This window comes from Mustela nivalis (assembly GCF_964662115.1).
Source record: "Mustela nivalis genome assembly, chromosome: 7".
NCBI lineage: Eukaryota > Metazoa > Chordata > Mammalia > Carnivora > Mustelidae > Mustela > Mustela nivalis.
In genome coordinates this window covers 142098899-142116853 of record NC_139026.1, presented here as the reverse complement: position 1 = coordinate 142116853, position 17955 = coordinate 142098899, and the positions used below count along the sequence as shown (strand labels likewise).

The window sequence follows — 17955 nt, the reverse complement described above, 5'->3', positions numbered from 1 at the left end:
GAAGACACCATGCATGGTACTAGGGCTGGTCCCTTTGAATGGTGGCCATCCAAAGCAAGGCTGAGGGGTCTTCAGGTTGTGGTTAGAGTATCAGACGTGACTACAATTGCAATGAGCCTGAGTTCCCCCTACTGTGTGAGACCATACTTCTCCAATAAGTACTTTTATGGCATTTTGAGCATCTCGATTCTGAGTGTCCTCATGAACCACAGAATTAGTCATCCTTGAAGTGTGAAGACATTTAACATGTCTGTGCATGAATTTGCTCCTGAAAGTCTCACGTGGGTGATTTTTTAACAGAATTAACCTTTGAGTTTTGATGTGAGACTAACCAAGACCCTGGGGCATATGAGGTGATGGTATTCTGGTCTGACAGTGACGTACAGCCTGACATTTCTACTGGGAAACTAAATACTGGGGCTACTATCTCAATAGTTTAGGTGTTGTCCAGCTTTTTCTAAAGTGGACCCCGATCTAGTTTACTGGTTCCATATATCTTCAAGTGGTTCCCTTGCCATTATGGATAGGCTGAAATACTCTGTGGATAGAAGTCCTAACTTAACATTGTAATTTCACACGAAACTTGAGATTAATCATTTGTCCAATCTTCACACATATGCTTTATCAGCAGCACATCTTTCCTTTATCTCTTATTCTTTTTAAGTACTGTATGGACTTCTAACTACTCTTTAACATAAAACTATGAAGGCCTGTACATACACAGTGGTAGAATTGCCTCAATGCTCAGGAGAAGGAAAGATACAAAAGCTTAAAGTAAGGTCATTTATAACAGTGCTCAGACAAAAGGATCCTCAAGAGTTAGGGAGCTTGCAAATTCCTATAAAAGTTGAAAATTTGGAATTTATATATTGTCAGCTAAGATTATAGGCAAGAGGCCAACCTTAACTTCTATACAACCATGGCATAGTAGTCCCATCAGTTCTTGGGCTTACATCAGCTCTGCACCTAGCTGTGAAGGACTGGGGGCTGAATCTGTGGTGAAAGAGTCTAAGATATCCCAAGGCATGGTCATTGTTTACTCCCTTGGGCATTCCAAGAAGACCACACTACCATAGTGGTTATTAATTAAATGGTAATGGAGATTTAGAGCATCTTGGATACCATACTTATCCTATTAAAAGATTTTGTCTCTACAATAAATCTTTTTAAACCAATCTCTTCTAATTCTCATCTTTAGGTTAAGCCAGGGACACTGAAAAAAAAGCCAGTCAATCCTCTTTGGTTATTTATGATGGTATTTTGCTTCAGTTGAAGTGCTTAGTTTGGGCAACTACCAGTTGGGCTGCTTATAGGGGTTTAGGGCAGTCCATGCCTGGAGGTCCAGCTTTTAGGTGGGCAGGATGGGAGAAACCAGTCATCCTGCTAGACGGTGCTACTCTTATCTAGAGTGTTCTAGAAACTGTTTGGAAGTCTTGGAGCTACTCAACCAGGGAACTTTTGGGTCCACTCTGGGCCCAATGAGATGACTCTGTGATGAAATGAGAATCAATACATATAATACATATACAACACACAGTCCTAGGGTTTGGGTTTCAAGGATCACATTTGAAGGCTAGATAGATCTTTTAAAAATTGAGTCCCAAGTTCCAGTCATAAAAAGTAAATACAAATAAAACAGACTCAGACTTCCATAAATGGCTGAAAAAAGAGTGCTCAGAGCTGAAGGTGACCTGCCACTAACCTGGAACTCTGTGGGATCACTCTCAAAAAGACAAATCTGCCCACTGAAAAGACTCCACATTGGCTCAGACAGAACTAAACCCAGAAGGACAAGACTCAGGGTAATGGTCAAGACCAGAAGCTTTGTCCTTACTGAGAGCTGAGTTCATGGTTCCTTTATTTGTGACCTTGGAGAAGTTAACCTCTCTTAAACCTCATCTTCTTTACTTATTTGCAAAATGGAGGAATAATCCCACTTCATAGGGTTGTCATGAGTATTACATGAGTTGATATATGTGGAGAGCTGGTTCAGGGTTAGCACTCACCATGCACTTGATAGTTGGTAGCTGTTGTTATAGGAAACAATTTGAAAAGCCAGTTAAAAAAATCCCAGCAGATCAGAAGAACTAACTAAATGGAGAGAGATTCCATGTTCATAAATAGGAATACAAGATTATCAAGATGTCTGTTCTTTCAAACTTGACCTATAGATTTAGTGAAATACCAGTCAAAATCCCAGTGAGGTATTCTGTGAATACCTAAAAACTGATTCTAAAGTTTACACAGACAGTCAAAAGACCCCAAATGGACAAAAAAATTTTATGAAGGAGAAGAACAACGTTGAAGGACTGACACTACTCTTCTTCAAGACTTACCATAAAGTCACAGGAATCAAGACAGTGTGGTATTGGGAAAAGAATAGACGAGTATATGAATGGAACAGAACAGAATCCAGAAATAGACCTCACAAATATAGTCAACTGACCTTTGAAAAAGAAGCAAAAGCAATACAACGGAGCAAAGACGGTCTCTTCAAGAAATGGTGGACACCTATATAAGCAATTCCGCCTTTCTTAGTTTTCATTATGTCTTACAGGAAGAATTAACACAATGTCCAAAACCAAACAGTAGCAGATACTTCTCAGAAAAAGGACCTGCATGGTCCTGGGGCTCTCGAAACAAAGAGGAAAGCAGGAGTCTAGATCTCCTCCCATGGTGTCCTATCTGTTCTGGTCACAAGCTGAGAGAAAAATGCAAAGCAGACTACTGAAGGATGTGGGCTTGTGAACCACACACAACAGTGTGGAACTCTCTTAATTCTGAGTAATACATGTTAACTGAAGCACGTGATTCTTTTGCGGAGGGAGACTTGACATTGTGAGGGTGTTGGGGGATGGGGTGCTCCAATCTGCCCTGGTCTCAGACTCTGTCAGCAGCTCCTGGCACAGCAACCATGGAGTTGAAATTCTTGTGTCTGTGCCATCACTGACCGTCTGTGACCCGGAAGTCATGCCATCCCAGGCCTCAGTCTTTCAACCTCTGAGAAATGACGGTTATCAACTAAACTCTGCTTTAGTGGCCTCAGCACCCCCTGATTTTCACCATACATTTAATTTTTTTTCCCTTTGGGGATAAAGATGACTTAAACTACTGAGTACATAAGATCCATGGAGTTCCTCCCTGATGGCAAAATGCATTTGAGAGGATGGGAAGCTTGCAAAATTCTTGTGAGAAGTCCTTGTCTGGAAACAATGCATATACGAAATAAAGAATAGAGGTGAGCCTTCTCTTGGAACTCTCCTCAAAGGAGGTAAGCGTTATGGCCCACCATGACACCCCAAAGAAGGCTCTATAATAGTGGTTAGATGACTTCTTCTCATTTAAGTAGTCTCCTGGTTATGCTCCTAGAACATGGCTATTGGTTGGGGGCAGATACCTCTGTGTCCCATGGGTTAGAATAGGATGTACCTTAACACTGTTTTGAGCAGACATTGAGTGGCAAGAGAATAACTTGTTGATTGTTCTATTCTGTTTCTGAATCATGTATTTTAGTGTCTTAGAACTCAAGCAGGCTTGCTTAAAGAAGAATGTCTGTGACTTTGGAAAAGAATAGAAACAATGGAGTCGAGTCTGACAACCTATAGGGTTATTGTCCCCAGTTTAATCAGTGAATTTTTTCTTGTGTATGTAGGTGGCAAAAACACAACATTCTGTCAAGGACTCCTTGGAAATGAGAAATTTATAAAAGAAAACTTGCCTTGCGTTCCCTGCAGGAGGAAACAAGCTGAGGGTCTTGTGAGCTCTGTTGGTATGAACTCAAACGGACTGATTCGTAAAAAGAGTATTCAGTAAGCCTTCCTGGTCTTTAGAGTGAGTTCTCCAAGTGTCCTTCCTTCATCCACTGATTTTATTAGTGAAACAATAAAAACACTGAGCATATTCCCATCCTCTCAGTAAAGTAAGTTTAGCTGGGGTTTGACAGTACAATGACATTGTAGCCACTAGAAGAAGAGCTGCCTTAAATAGTCCTGAAGAACCTCTAGCTAACAAGAAAGTATTTGACATACCATTCAATAACCTTTACCAATGCTCAGTCTATAAATATACCTATGGCATACATGCTGTTCTGTATGCCAGACTATAAAAACGAGAGTGACAGTTATGTATTGTTTTACTGTGATTTTCTGACAACTGAACATTTATTGATGTTTTTACTTTTGGTGATTTAAAAAATGGTATTCATTATATTCTTATAAGATCACTTAAATAATATATATCAAGTACTTTCAAAAATTCAAAATAACCTAGCATTTTGCAAAGAATTCTTTGTCTTTGTGTACAAAGTACTGGGCTTTCCAGTTCCTACAAATATCTTTCATTGTGTGGCTGATGGAACACTAAAGTTGGCTCTCCTATGTTGTTACAAAATATGAAATTGCTGTAGGGAGGCTCTACTATCTAAATATCTTTATATTTAGATGATTCTGGTCTGAATTTAAGACATTGCCTTGGGGCACCTGGGTGGCTCAGTGGGTTAAAGCCTCTGCCTTCGGCTCAGGTCACGATCCCAGCGTCCTGGGATCGAGCCCCGCATAGGGCTCTCTGCTGTGAGGGGAGCCTGCTTCCTCCTCTCTCTCTGTCTGCCTCTCTGCCTACATGTGATCTCTGTCTGTCAAATAAATAAAATCTTTAAAAAAAAAAAAAAAGACATTGCCTTTGAACCTCTACCTTCGTGCCTCCCATCATTTTACGCCCTCGATGAGTCTTAACTCATAAGTGGACATACGGTCCCCTTCAGAGTGTGAACGACCTCAGAAGTTTTTGCTTCCACTTATTGTCCCCCCAGAAGAAGGGTTTAGTTGAGAATTACAACCTGGGAAAGTTGCCTTTCTGACCTCCCCAGCTCTGTGGTCATGCAGAAATGGGAGGGGTTTCCTGTCTGGAAGAATACAGAGCTGGGGGCAGAGCTACCTGAGCTGTGTCCTCGGAAGGAGCACCCCAAGTGGGGGTGGAGCTTGCTTCCGGTTGGCACAAGTGTGGGGCACACTGGGTGGTGGGCTCACCTGTATACTTACTCACATCTTATCAGTTTGGTCACCCCAACACTCAACTTCCTAGTTATGCATGTAGTTTGGAAGGGAATCTGGAGTATTATATCTATTGCTTTCTTCAATACTGAGCTATGTATTCCAACATCCTACAACAACAGGCTTATTTCCTTTTTCATTAAGGACACATCCTCAAACCCAATAGATAATCATATGTGTGCACGTTATATCTAACTAGGGAGTGTGTGTGTGGGAGGGGGAGAGAAATCCCTTTCTACAGACCAGCAAACTCCTTCATTAGGGCTGGAAAGTCTAATTAGTAAAATTCACTGCCTTTAATAGACCTATTAGTACATTTCAGAAATAATGTGCCTGAATTTCTAGAGGTCTGTATCTTGCAATGGGAATTCAGGCTCAGTTGGTATTTACTGGCTTAATTGTCCCACAGGGTCTTTTTGCATTAACTAACAAATTATTTCCTTTCATGACAAAGTACAAACAGAACTCCATTTCATGAATTTTAAAATTGTTTCCCCTGATAGGATTAGATCTCTAATGAGAAGCCCTAGAGCAGTTAGGCCTATGTACCTCACCACTTGAACTGCCCGAGTTTAAATCCTGGCTCCCTGCTTAACGGGTGTTTGACTTTTGATGTGTTGCCTATCCCTTAAAGATCACCTCAATTTCTTTATCTGTAAAATGGGGATAAGAACAGTATCTACTGGGGCGCCTGGGTGGCTCAGTGGGTTAAAGCCTCTGCCTTCAGCTCAGGTCATGATCTCAGGGTCCTGGGATTGAGCCCCACATCGGGCTCTCTGCTCATAGGGGAGCTTGCTTCCTCCTCTCTCTCTGCCTGCCTCTCTGCCTACTTGTGATTTCTGTCTGTCAAATAAATAAATAAAAAAAAACCAAAAAACAAAACCTTAAAAAAAAAAAAAAAAGACCAGTATCTAGTATCTACTTCATGGGGGTTGCTATGAAGAGTAAATGAGCCAAAACAGGTAAGGGGGCTACTACACGGCCCTGCACACAGGGAGTGCTATGAAAGTCCGCTGTTAGTACACTCACAATGGTAGCTAGTATATATGTATGATACATGTGCATAGGCATGTTGAGACATAAATTCACAAACACAAAACGACCTCTTAAAGACCGAGTTCTAAAATAAAAGGATAGTTTTAAGCAATATATGGTTTTGATATGAAATGACCTAGTGTGCTGAAGATTTGTCACTAAATTATTAATACTGGATTTAAACTATTTGGTCACTGATTACTAAAAAGGATGTAAAAAGAAGATAAAAATATCAAAAATCCTATTTCTGAGTGCCTCTGAGTGATCTAACTTGGAACGACTCTCTCCTTTTTATAGTACTTTTATGTATTTTCCAATTTTTAATGTATTTTTATATATTATCATTTTATAATTAGGGAAAATTTTATAATTTTTATAATTAGGAAACATTTTATATTTTTCTGAATTTTCTAATTTTGTAAAATTTTAAATTAGGGAAAATATTAATGAGACTTAGAAATTCTAAGTGGATTTGAAAATAGAACTGCCCTATGACCCAGCAATTGCACTATTGGGTATTTACCCTAAAGATACAAACGTAGTGATCCAAAGGGGCACGTGCACCCGAATGTTTATAGCAGCAATGTCCACAATAGCCAAACTATGGAAAGAACCTAGATGTCCATCAACAGATGAATGGATCAAGAAGATGTGGTATATATACACAATGGAATACTATGCAGCCATCAAAAGAAATGAAATCTTGCCATTTGCGACAACATGGATGGAACTAGAGCGTATCATGCTTAGCAAAATAAGTCAAGCAGAGAAAGACAACTATCATATGATCTCCCTGATATGAGGAAGTTGTGATGCAACATGGGGGCTTAAGTGGGTACGAGAAGAATCAATGAAACAAGATGGGATTGGGAGGGAGACAAACCATAAGTGACTCTTAATCTCACAAAACAAACTGAGGGTTGCTGGGGGGAGGGGGTTTGGGAGAAGGGGGTGGGATTATGGACATTGGGGAGGGTATGTGCTTTGGTGAGTGCTGTGAAGTGTGTAAACCTGGTGATTCACAGACCTGTACCCCTGGGGATAAAAATATATGTTTATAAAAAATAAAAAATTAAGAAATTCTAAGTGGGGGATTTTTTTTTCTATCATCTTATATTTATATGGTATATATTCTCAACATTTGTCCAGGGAGCTTGCTAATCCTGTTCGGATTTAAGCTACTGAAGAATGAATCTCCAAAAGTACAAGGAATGGCTAGAGCCTTGTACTCTAGCCTGTGTATCAATTTCAGAGAGGTCTGGAATAAGTCTGGTTCACTGATAAAATGAGTATTGCTATTTGTAGGGCTGGCATGGACTTTAGATTAAGTGTTTGATGTCAAGCAAGATGCTTTTTTTTTTGGAGGTCACCTAAATTGAAACTGGAAGGCTTAAACATTCTGAAAAAAGTGTGGCCACCCACAGGGCAGTCCTGTCTTCTGATTAGATACTTTTAAAGTCCTTTCTAATCAGAATAATATCAATAGACTCATTCTTTCAAAAGACTCAAAACTGAAAAGACCTAAAAAAGGAAGCATTGTTTAAATAGAAATCTGTAGTCACCATATGAAAGAAAGTTGATTGCATACAAGATTAAGGTGACAGATTTCATAAAACCAGTTGTGCAATTCCCATGGGGCTGTTCGCAGACCCAGATGTCATTTAGCAAAGTTAAGAATCCGAGGGCTTTCAAAACACATCCTTTTAAAATATTATCTTATGCTTTAAACATTGACATTTTGTGCATGAAAATTCTAGAATTAGTGAAGGAGGGATTCCAAAAGTTATGCTAATATAATGTGTCTTCTATATGGCCTTAAGAATGACCACAATTCTTTTTATTAAGAGAATGGAAATGAAGAACACGAGAAATTATTTAGAGATGACCACTATTCAATATAGCCAAATACTAGGTAAATGAGAACAGTTGCCAAATGTTCTTAGATGAATGTAGACTTATAGCATTAAAGACATTAATAATATTATCAAACCAGTAATAACTTTGAAAATAAATGGAGAACTTTGCAAATACCCTGCAAATGAGGTCAGGAATATAGACTTCATTTCCAGGAGGAAAAGAACCATCGTAGTCCTTTTTCCTAGCTTTTTTTCCTTCCAAGGCTAATAAGCTAATGTCATAAACTGTATACAAGAGAGGACTTGCAATGTCTGAAGAAACACAACTGGAATATTTATTACAAAGTATACCAGTACTTCCTTCAGAGTATCACATGTTAAGTCCTTAGTAAATGCTGTAATATGCAAGATCATAGTGTAACAGGATGGAGATTGAAGAATGGAATTAAACTCTTTGGGATATACCCTGATAGAGCCCATGGAAGGAGCTGGGAGGTGTATCCTGGAGAACAAAGAAGAGCTTGTCCAGACTAAAAGGAAATAATACACCTAAAGCTCTGTGCTTGGAATAGTATAAGAACTCATCACATGGTATGTATATTGTCATTATCTATCACCTAGGGAATAAAAACATTAATCTGTATTCTACTCAGAGCAAGGATGGCCCCAACATTTGCAAGGTCCAGAGCAAGGGTACAAGTGGATGCCAATACCATATGTATAAAAATTTAAGTGTTAGGGGTGCCTCAGTGGCTCAGTGGGTTAAGCCTCTGCTTTCGGCTCAGGTCATGATCTCAGGGTCCTGGGATGGAGCCCTGCATCGGGCTCTCTGCTCAGCAAAGAGCTTGCTTCCCTTCCTCTCTCTCTGCCTGCCTCTCTGCCTACTTGTGATCTCTGTCAAATAAATAAATTCTTAAAAAATATTTAAGTGTGAAAAATCAGTTTATCAACAATTGCATTAAATATATTGTATATTTCTATACATACATACATACAGAGAGTGCTAGAGAGAGAGCAAGCTAGAGGGCTCCGCCTCTGTTGCTTGTGGCTAAAGCTTAAGTCATGAAAAGGATACTTATGTAACAAAATGAGTTGTGAGTCGGATTTGGTGTTTAGGCACCTTGAAATCTCAATTTTTCTAATTTTGGATTGATGCTATCTAGAAAAGAACACTGACCTGTGATCAGCTAGGCTGACTCTTGGATGTCTATTTCCTTCACTGCTGCTGACCCCAAAATTTCAACTCTTATGCTTAAAAAACTTCTAAAAATATATCGATATAATTAACATACAATATTATACTAGTTTCAGGTGTAGAATACAGTGATTCGGCATTTGTATACATTGGGAAATGGTTACCACAATAAGTATAATTACCATCTGTCACTTTATAAAGTTTATACACTATTACAGACCATAGTCCTCTTGCTGTATATTACATCTCCATTATTTTATTTTATAGCTAGAAGTTTGTAGCTCTTAATCCCCTTCACCTATTTCTCCCCCAACCCCCTCCCAGAGTTCTGGCAACCACCGACCCATTCTCTGTATCCATAGTTTGGGTTTTGTTTTGTTTTGTTTTTTAGATTGCACATAAAAGTAAAATCATGTGGTGTTTGTCTTTCTCTGACTTATTTTACTTAGCATAATACACTCAAGGTCCACACATGTTGTAAATGTAAACATTTTATTCTTTTTTTCAGCTGAGTGGTATTCCATTACACACACACACACACACACACACACACACACACACACGCATATCTTCTTTATCCATGTAGCCATTGATGGCCACTTAGGTTATTTCCATGTCTTGGCTATTATAAATAATGTTGCATTAACATAGGAGTGCATAGATCTTTTCAAATTAGTGTTTTCATTTTCTTTGGATCAACAGCCAGAAGTGAAATTACTGGATCACGGGGCAGTCCTATTTTTAGATTTGTGAGGAACTACCATACTGTTTGGCATAATGGCTGCACCATTGACATTCCCACCAACAGTGCACAGTGGTTCCCTTTCTCCACATCTTCGCCAACTGCTGTTATTTTTGACTTTTTATAATAGCCATTCAGGCAGGTGTCAGGTGATATCTCATTGTGGCTTTGATCTGCATTTCCCTGATGAGTAGTGTTTAAACACCTTTTCATGGGTCTGTTGGCCATTTGTATGTCTTAATTGAAGAAATGTCTATTCAGGTCCTCTGCCCATTTTTCAATTGGTTATTTTTTATTTCTATATTGAATCGTATCTGTTCTTATATTTTGGATACTAAGCCTTTACTTGTTATCATTTGTAAATATCTTCTATCAGTAGAACCCCTTCAGTCCGTTGCCTTTTCTTTGTTTATGGTTTCCTTTCTGTACAAAAGCTCTTTAGTTTGATGGTGTCTCATTTATTTTTGTGCTTATTGCCTTGTCTGAGGACACACAAGAATGTCACTTAGACTAATGTCCAAGAGCTTACTGCCTATGTTTTCTTTTAGGAGTTTTGTAGTTTCTGAACTTAAATTTAAGTCCTTAATCCATTTGGACTTTATTTTTGTGTCTGGTATAACAAAGTCCAGTTCATTCTTCTGCACGTGACTGACCAGTTTTCCCAACCTCATTTAATGAAGAGATTCTTTTTCCCATTGTATGTTCTAGCCCCCTTTGTCAAAGACGGACTGTAAAAGCATGAGTTTGTTGCTGTACTCTCTATTTTTATTCTGTTCTATTGGGTCTATGTATGTGTTTTTGGGTCAATATTATTCTGTTTCATTACAAGACTTTGTAGTATACTTTGAATTTAAGGAGCATGATACCATCCAGTTTGTTGTTCTTTCGCCAGAATGTTTTGGTCATTTGACTTCTGTGATTTTATACAAATAAAAAATTTTTTTGTTCTAGTTCTATGAAAAATGCCATTGGTATTTCGGTAGGGATCGCAGTGAATCTGTAGATTGCTTTGGGTAGTATGTATGTTTCAAAAGTATTAATTCTTCTAATCCATAAGTACTGAATACCTTTCTATTTGATTCTTCTTCAGTTTCTTTCATCAAGGTCTTAGATTTTTCATAGAACAGGTCTTTCACCTTCTTGGTTAAATTTATTCCTAGATATTTTATTCTTAATGATTCCATTTACAATTGCATCATTGTCTTCATTTCTCTTTCTGCTACTTCAGTATTGATACACAGAAATGCAACTGATTTATGTATATTAATTTTGTATCTATAACTTTACTAAATTCTGATAGTTTTCTGGTGGAGTCTTTAGGGCTTTTTATTTATATAGAGTATCATGTTATCTGAAAATGGTTTTACTTCTCCAATTTGAAGGCCTTTTACATCTTTTGTTTGTTGTGGCTAGGACTTCCCATAATAGCTTGAATAAAGGTGGTAAGAGTGGACCTTGTTGTCTTTTTCCCCGAGTAAAAAGGTTTACCTTTTCACTGTTGAATATGAGCTGTGAGTGTGTCATATTATGTTATGTTCCTCCCATAACCACTTTGTTGAGTGTTGGCTCTTGTTGAGTGTCTCACATAGGCACCTTGCTCCCTGGGATCCACACCCATCTCTTGGTCCTTTGGGGAAAGTAGCTCTCTAGTGAGATCCCTATTTCGTGTTGCTGCCCTAAGGGTGGGGTTTTGTGAGACTGTCTCTGCCTCTCCTTTAGGTCTCAACATGGCCCTTGTATCCTTTCTCGTGGTGACACCTCATCTAGTTTTCATCTCTTCTTCAGGGAAAGGATTCCTATGTAGCTGTGGATTTTATCTGTGCACGGCAGGACGTGAATTCAGGATCTTCATAAGATGCCATCTTAGACCCCTTCCCCAATGCCTTGTTTATTGAAAGTCGCTTTAATAATGCTTTATCTATGGAGTCTATCATTCTAAGAAAAACAAATGAGCACAGCAGATCAAATTAGAAGCTCTAAGCAACCAAGATGTTCCCCAGTAGGTGAATATATAAACAAGCGGTAGTCCGTCCAGACAACGGAATATAATTCCGTGGTGACTGAGCCGGTACGTCATGAAAAGACATGGAGGCACTTTACTAAGTGGCAGAAGCCTGTGTGAAAAGGCTGTAACACCGAATGATTCCAACTATATGACATTTTGGAAAAGGCAAAACTATGGAGACGGTAAGGAGATCAGTGGTTGCCAGGAGTGAAGGGAAGATTTTTAGAGCAGTGAAATGATGCTGCATGATCCAGTAATAGTGGATATATGTCCTACATTGATCAAAACCTAGATGATGTTCAATACAAAAAGTAACCCTGATATAAACTATGGACTTCAGTTAATGATAATAATGTATTAGTATTGACTCTTTGGTTGCAACAAATGTACCACACTGAAGCAAGATTTAAACACAGAAACTCCGGGCACTGCCAGGGAAGGATGAGACGGTCTACTTTCCACTCAGTTTTTCTGTAAACCAAGTCTGCTCTAAAAACAGTCCATTAATTAAAAAAAAAAAAAAAAAAAGTAGCTCTAGGCTAGCCAGTACATTCAAAGTGATGCTAATATATAAGACTAGAAGAAAAACATGCTTAAGATTCATCCTCACATGGAATTTGTACAAATATCAATAAAATAATGGGCTGAAGAATATGGAGACTAATAAAATTCTAAATTCTAATAGAGTTTATATGTCCTATAAAGGTAGAAATTTATACAAAAAGAAGGTAGAGCTTGCAGGTTTTATGTAAAATCTTCCTTGAAAATATGACTTCCAGAAACATTTTTATTTACTTTGGTTGATAGCATCTACTTAATCAAAATATTTGTAACTGCTCTTCTAGAAAAAAAAATTAAAGTGAGTTTCATGGAGAATTATTGCTTATCTTTTATTATCCTTTATTATCTGTTAACCTATTAAACACTTAGGATTTAAGAGCTCATTCACATTCTAGCTAAATGCAAATCCTTATAAAGTGGGTAGAGGAGGTACACTATCAGTTTTATTTCAGTTTATTTCCCTAAAACCCTGCCAGTTTCCATCCTTGCAAACTCCCCTCCCCGTTTCTCTTCAGACTCTGGCCCTTTGACGGTATCTCACAGTTCGCGCTCTGTCTTGTACGCAATTGTTCCTGGTGCCCCTGCTGCTCACATGTCAAGCCTTGTCTATGTCGTCTTGTGCTCATTCCCATTTCTGTCCCTGTCATTGTCAGCCTGAGAAAGGTTCCTTCTTTCCTGGAATGGTTGCAACCATGACACACACAATCCAATTTTCTCTCCTGCCTCCAGCTTTCCGTTCATATCCTAGATGTGCCCCTCTCCTTACCACGGGTTTGCTATATGCTTTATCCCCAACCTCTTCATTTTCCAAAATCTTCCTCCATGAATTCCCGCCTCTTGTCTGGCTTCTTCCTCTGTCACCAGAGTCCTCCATTAACCCTTGAGCCATGTGATCACGCGCTGTCTGAAAGACTTCTGTATAACCACTGAGTCTACCCACCTGTCACTCAAGACCGACCTAGTCCCTCCTCCTCCCACTAGATGCTTCCTTCTGTTCCTCCTAAACAGCTCAGTCAACCCCCTCACCACTCTGGGTATAGTCCTCTCTTTCTTGAAATCCTTCCCTGTCCATTTATCTTTCTCCTCTGATTCCCCCTCACCCCCACACTGCCCTCCCGGGAGGGGTCTTTGTCATGTACATTTCCTCTTCTTTCTCCGACTACTTCCGGCTTGGAGGGGGGATGCTCTGGTTTGCTACTTGAACCTCTTCTGTAGGTTTATTACAACTCACATAGGTTCCCATAGTTCCAACTCCTGCCTGTTTGCAGAGTCTCACATGTACCCTTTCCCAGTGTGTACTCATAATCCCCTTAAATGCAATGTGGTCTTTGGTTTTGCTAAAGAGACAAAAGATGCAAAACACTCACTTGTACTAAACCCACATCAACAAACCAAGACTTAATATCTAACTGAACGGCAGTTTCAGCCTCTCTTGGGAATGCAACTTTTAACCAGCCAACCTGGAATTATGCGGCCACCACTTGGGAGGTAATCTGCATGATAGGACCCCCCCACCCTTCCTCCAAAAGAAAGTGACTTTGCCTGAAACAATACATGTTCTTTGTCTTTGTCTCCTTTCTATTTGCTAGCTGGGGTGTTACCTAACTTGTAAATCATTGGATAAAACCAATGTGATCTTTAAATTTATTCAGTTGAATGTTTAAGAGATTTGGTGGTAGTGAACTCCTGACAGCATTGGACACAATAGGAAAACCACAGTGTGAGAACCCTGAATTCTGAGTACCCGCACCACCCCCTCCCCCATTTCTGAGAGCCCTGGGTAAGTTCCTCTCAGTTCTGTTCTCTTACGTTAAGCTCCTGATCTAACTGGCTCTCGGTCGGTTTTACAGAGGCAGCCGCTGGTACTTCAGGTCACAATGCTCATTTCATTGATGGAAACACCCAGCCCTTGATTCTGTCCCCAAATCCACAGGGGAACTGTTCAGGGTAGTTGGCAGTTTCCCACTTCTGTGGAGCTGCCAATCCACAGTCTGCCTTTGCTGAGATCTGCTGAGTCAGCTCCTCACCCAGTTCAAGGTTCCAGGGGGGACCTGGTACCACAGCACAGGAGGCTTTCTCTTGGCCAGGATGCAGTCACATCTCTTGCTTACTCCTGATAGAGTGCCCATGTTTGTTTGTTTCGGCATAGGGCCCTCTTCGGGCCAGGATGTAGTAAAATCTCTTGATTCCTACGAATATGTTAAGGAACATCTGCTTTTCGACTCACTTTATGTAGATAAATGCTGTTGCTAATGGGTGTCTGTCTGTTCCCCATTGGAATGCTTGCCACCTAACTCAAAGACTCACATTAGGTTAAAACTTCTATACAAAGGGGCACAGCATTGTGTGATGAAAACACCACACAAACCCCAACCCAGCAGCTGCTCATCCCCCTTGGGTATTAGCTTGGGGCCAAGAGTCTTACTTAAAAAAAAAAAAAAAAAAAAAAAAAAAAGATCCTTAAATTCTAATAAATTAAGCATGCTGCCTGAAAGCACACCTGCTTATTTTATGTCTCAAAACTTTGGCCCTGGAAGCTACAAATATCTACAAAAATGGCAAAATCTTACTACAGACAAGCTAGGATTCTAATGACTATTATGGGGAACATTACAACAGACAAGATCATTCATTTAAGAAGTGTACTTGAAAGCAAGAGCGGAATACGTAAACAGGTTGGAATAGCTATTTTAATTTATATGCATTTTTAATGCATTTAAAAAGGCTTCAAGTTTCCAAAATTGCTTTTAAAAAAAAAAAATTATTGCGAATGGCTAATGAAAAATTAAAGACACAAGGTAGAACTGATGGGACTCTCCCTGCTCCCCTCCATTCTCCTTTGCCTGAGTGTTCTACTGGTCCTCTGTCGGAACTGTTTCCACTCTGGAGAGACCGTGAAACAGTTTTTTTTTTTTTTTTTAAAGATTTTATTTATTTGAGACGGAGTGAGAGAGTGTGTGAGAGGGGAGAAGGTCAGAGGGAGAAGCAGATTCCCTGAGGAGCTGGGAACCTGACGTGGGACAGGATCCTGGGACTCCGGGATCATGACCTGAGCCAAAGTCCCTTAACCATGTGAGCCAGTTACTTTTTAAAATAAAACTACTTAAGGTTATGGGAGACTTTCCTCAGGTGCCTTTCGTTCCTTGGTCCAAGACTGAACTAAGGGCCACAGATTAAGGACTTCTTAAACCCAGGGAGGATACACACAAGTTTTCTGAACAATTTTGAGTCATTACCCCAGGTTTCCAGATCTTGATCAGCTTGTGTACCTGCTGTGGAAAACTCAGATGCAAGAAGCAGGGTTGTGTAACCTTGTGGGTGATAGCAAAGATTATGACCTTCCAACGTGGTCCCCCAATGGACCAGAAAAAGCTGGCAGAGTACTGACTGATTTTTAAAAAAATCGTTCTTGGGGATGCCTGGGTGGCTCCGTTGGCTAAGAGTCTGCCTTCAGCTCAGTCATGATCCCAGGACCCTGGGTTCGACCCCCACATCGGGCTCCATGCACAGTGGGGAGCCTGCTTCTCTCCCTGCTTGTGCACGTGCTCGTTCTGACAAATAAAAATCTTACCAAAAAAAAAAAAAATCCATTCTTGGGGACTTCCAAGCCCACATTGATGGGTCTGTTATTCAGACATGAACATCATTTGTTGGATGAATGTATGACAGACTTTTAAGACTTTTAAGGAAGCTCTCTTCCCAAGGCATTCTAGGTTCCATATGATAAATGAGGCCACCCAAACTGTTCTCGCTGCCCTGTTTGTAAATGGATGATCTCCTGAGATTAGCAGATTAAATAAAAGGTAGAGAATGGGAGGGGAGGCCATCAGGTTGGATGAACTTGGGACCATCACTGAGCACTTTGAAAGGACTTTGAAACACGACTGTAAACAAAAGTCCACCGAGACACTGTGCTTCCTGCTACGACAGCTCCAAGGACACGCATCTATCCTAACACTGGGACCCTCCCCACATCACACTCCCCTAGGGGTCCACACCATCAAAACAGTGGCCCTAGGGTCAAGCATCTGGGACACCAGAAAAAAAAAAAATGTTCTCAAAGTTCTATGCAAATTCTTCCACATCAGCTCAAATGAAACAGATGTATCCTGCACAAATATTAGTAAAAAGCTTTAGCCATATGAGCAGGTAACCGCCCCTTGTTATGTCTGCTAGGAAAAACAACCTAGATCCAGCTTCTTTCTAACCTAGTGCGCTTTGGACTATACCTGATTCGTGGCAGTAATTTTAAGATGGAACCTATAAAGTGTCTCTATTTATATGTTAATGTGTGTTGGGGTGGGTGGTATTTTTCTTCTCAGGATGGGAGTGCTATAATTTGTAAAAGAGCTCTATTTATTTAATTGGCTTCAAGAAAAGTAAGCACTTACATGAATCCTAAAATTCTCAGAAATGTAATAGAAATGAAATGTTTTTCAGGTTCACACAATCTGGGAAAATATTCACTACTAAAACTAAGTTTGTGGGTTTAATGAAAACAGACATGTCTTCAGCATTATCAACATTGAATATTGTGCAAACATACAACTTTTCTTCTGCCTGGGTTTACGAGTCAAACAAGTTCATATTCTTTTATAAAACTCGTCAGCAAAACAAAAACAAAAAAACTAAGTTAATTGTTGAGTACAAGTGAATTAAATAATGTAAGATAAATAAATGTTTTTAGGTGAATTTAAAAAATAGTTTTCCTAATCTTGTTGGTAACCTGAAACCTTGAAGTTAAGTAAGTTAAATTAAATGATGAATAGTCATTAAATATCTAGATCATTTCCAAATAAAATACTAAAACATTAATTATTGAACATAGGTTTGTCCAATTTTGTCTTCCTTTTACAGGGGAACTAAAGATATTTCGATTTATTAGTCAATACATTTTGTGCCATGCTGAGATATATCCCTTATTTCTAGTAGTCTTAATTACATTAGAATTCTTGACTCTTAGTTTTCACTAGAAACTTAAGATTAGCAATTGTGAACTTTTTATATAAGTATTTTTTTTTAATTTTAAGATTTTTAAAGATCTTATTTACTTGAGCAAGCGAGCGAGAGAGAGATAATGAGCTCAGGGACAGAAGGGGAGAGAGAACAGACTGCCCAAGAGCAGAGAGCCTGGGGCTCCATCCCAGGATCCCAAGATCATGACTTGGGCCAAAGGCAGATGCTTAACTGATTGAACCATCCAGGTACCCTTCAGTATTCTTTCAACTAACAAACTTATGAGTGCCTTTACTGGAATTTAAATTTTAAAACTGTTATGAGGGGGCGCCTGGGTGGCTCAGTGGGTTAAGCCGCTGTCTTCGGCTCAGGTCATGATCTCAGGGTCCTGGGATCGAGTCCCACATCGGGCTCTCTGCTCAGCAGGGAGCCTGCTTCCCCCTCTCTCTCTCTCTCTGCCTGCCTCTCCATCTACTTGTGATTTCTCTCTGTCAAATAAATAAATAAAATCTTAAAAAAAAAAACTATTATGAGTTCTGACCTTGAACTAACTTTTG

The 17955-nt window shown here is 39.5% G+C and overlaps 1 protein-coding gene across 13 annotated transcripts in view; it reads right to left on the bottom strand.

Annotated features, from left to right (window-relative positions):
- Positions 1 to 17955, bottom strand: part of PRKCQ (protein kinase C theta) — a 175443-nt gene that overhangs the window by 36638 nt on the left and 120850 nt on the right. The window lies entirely within an intron of this gene.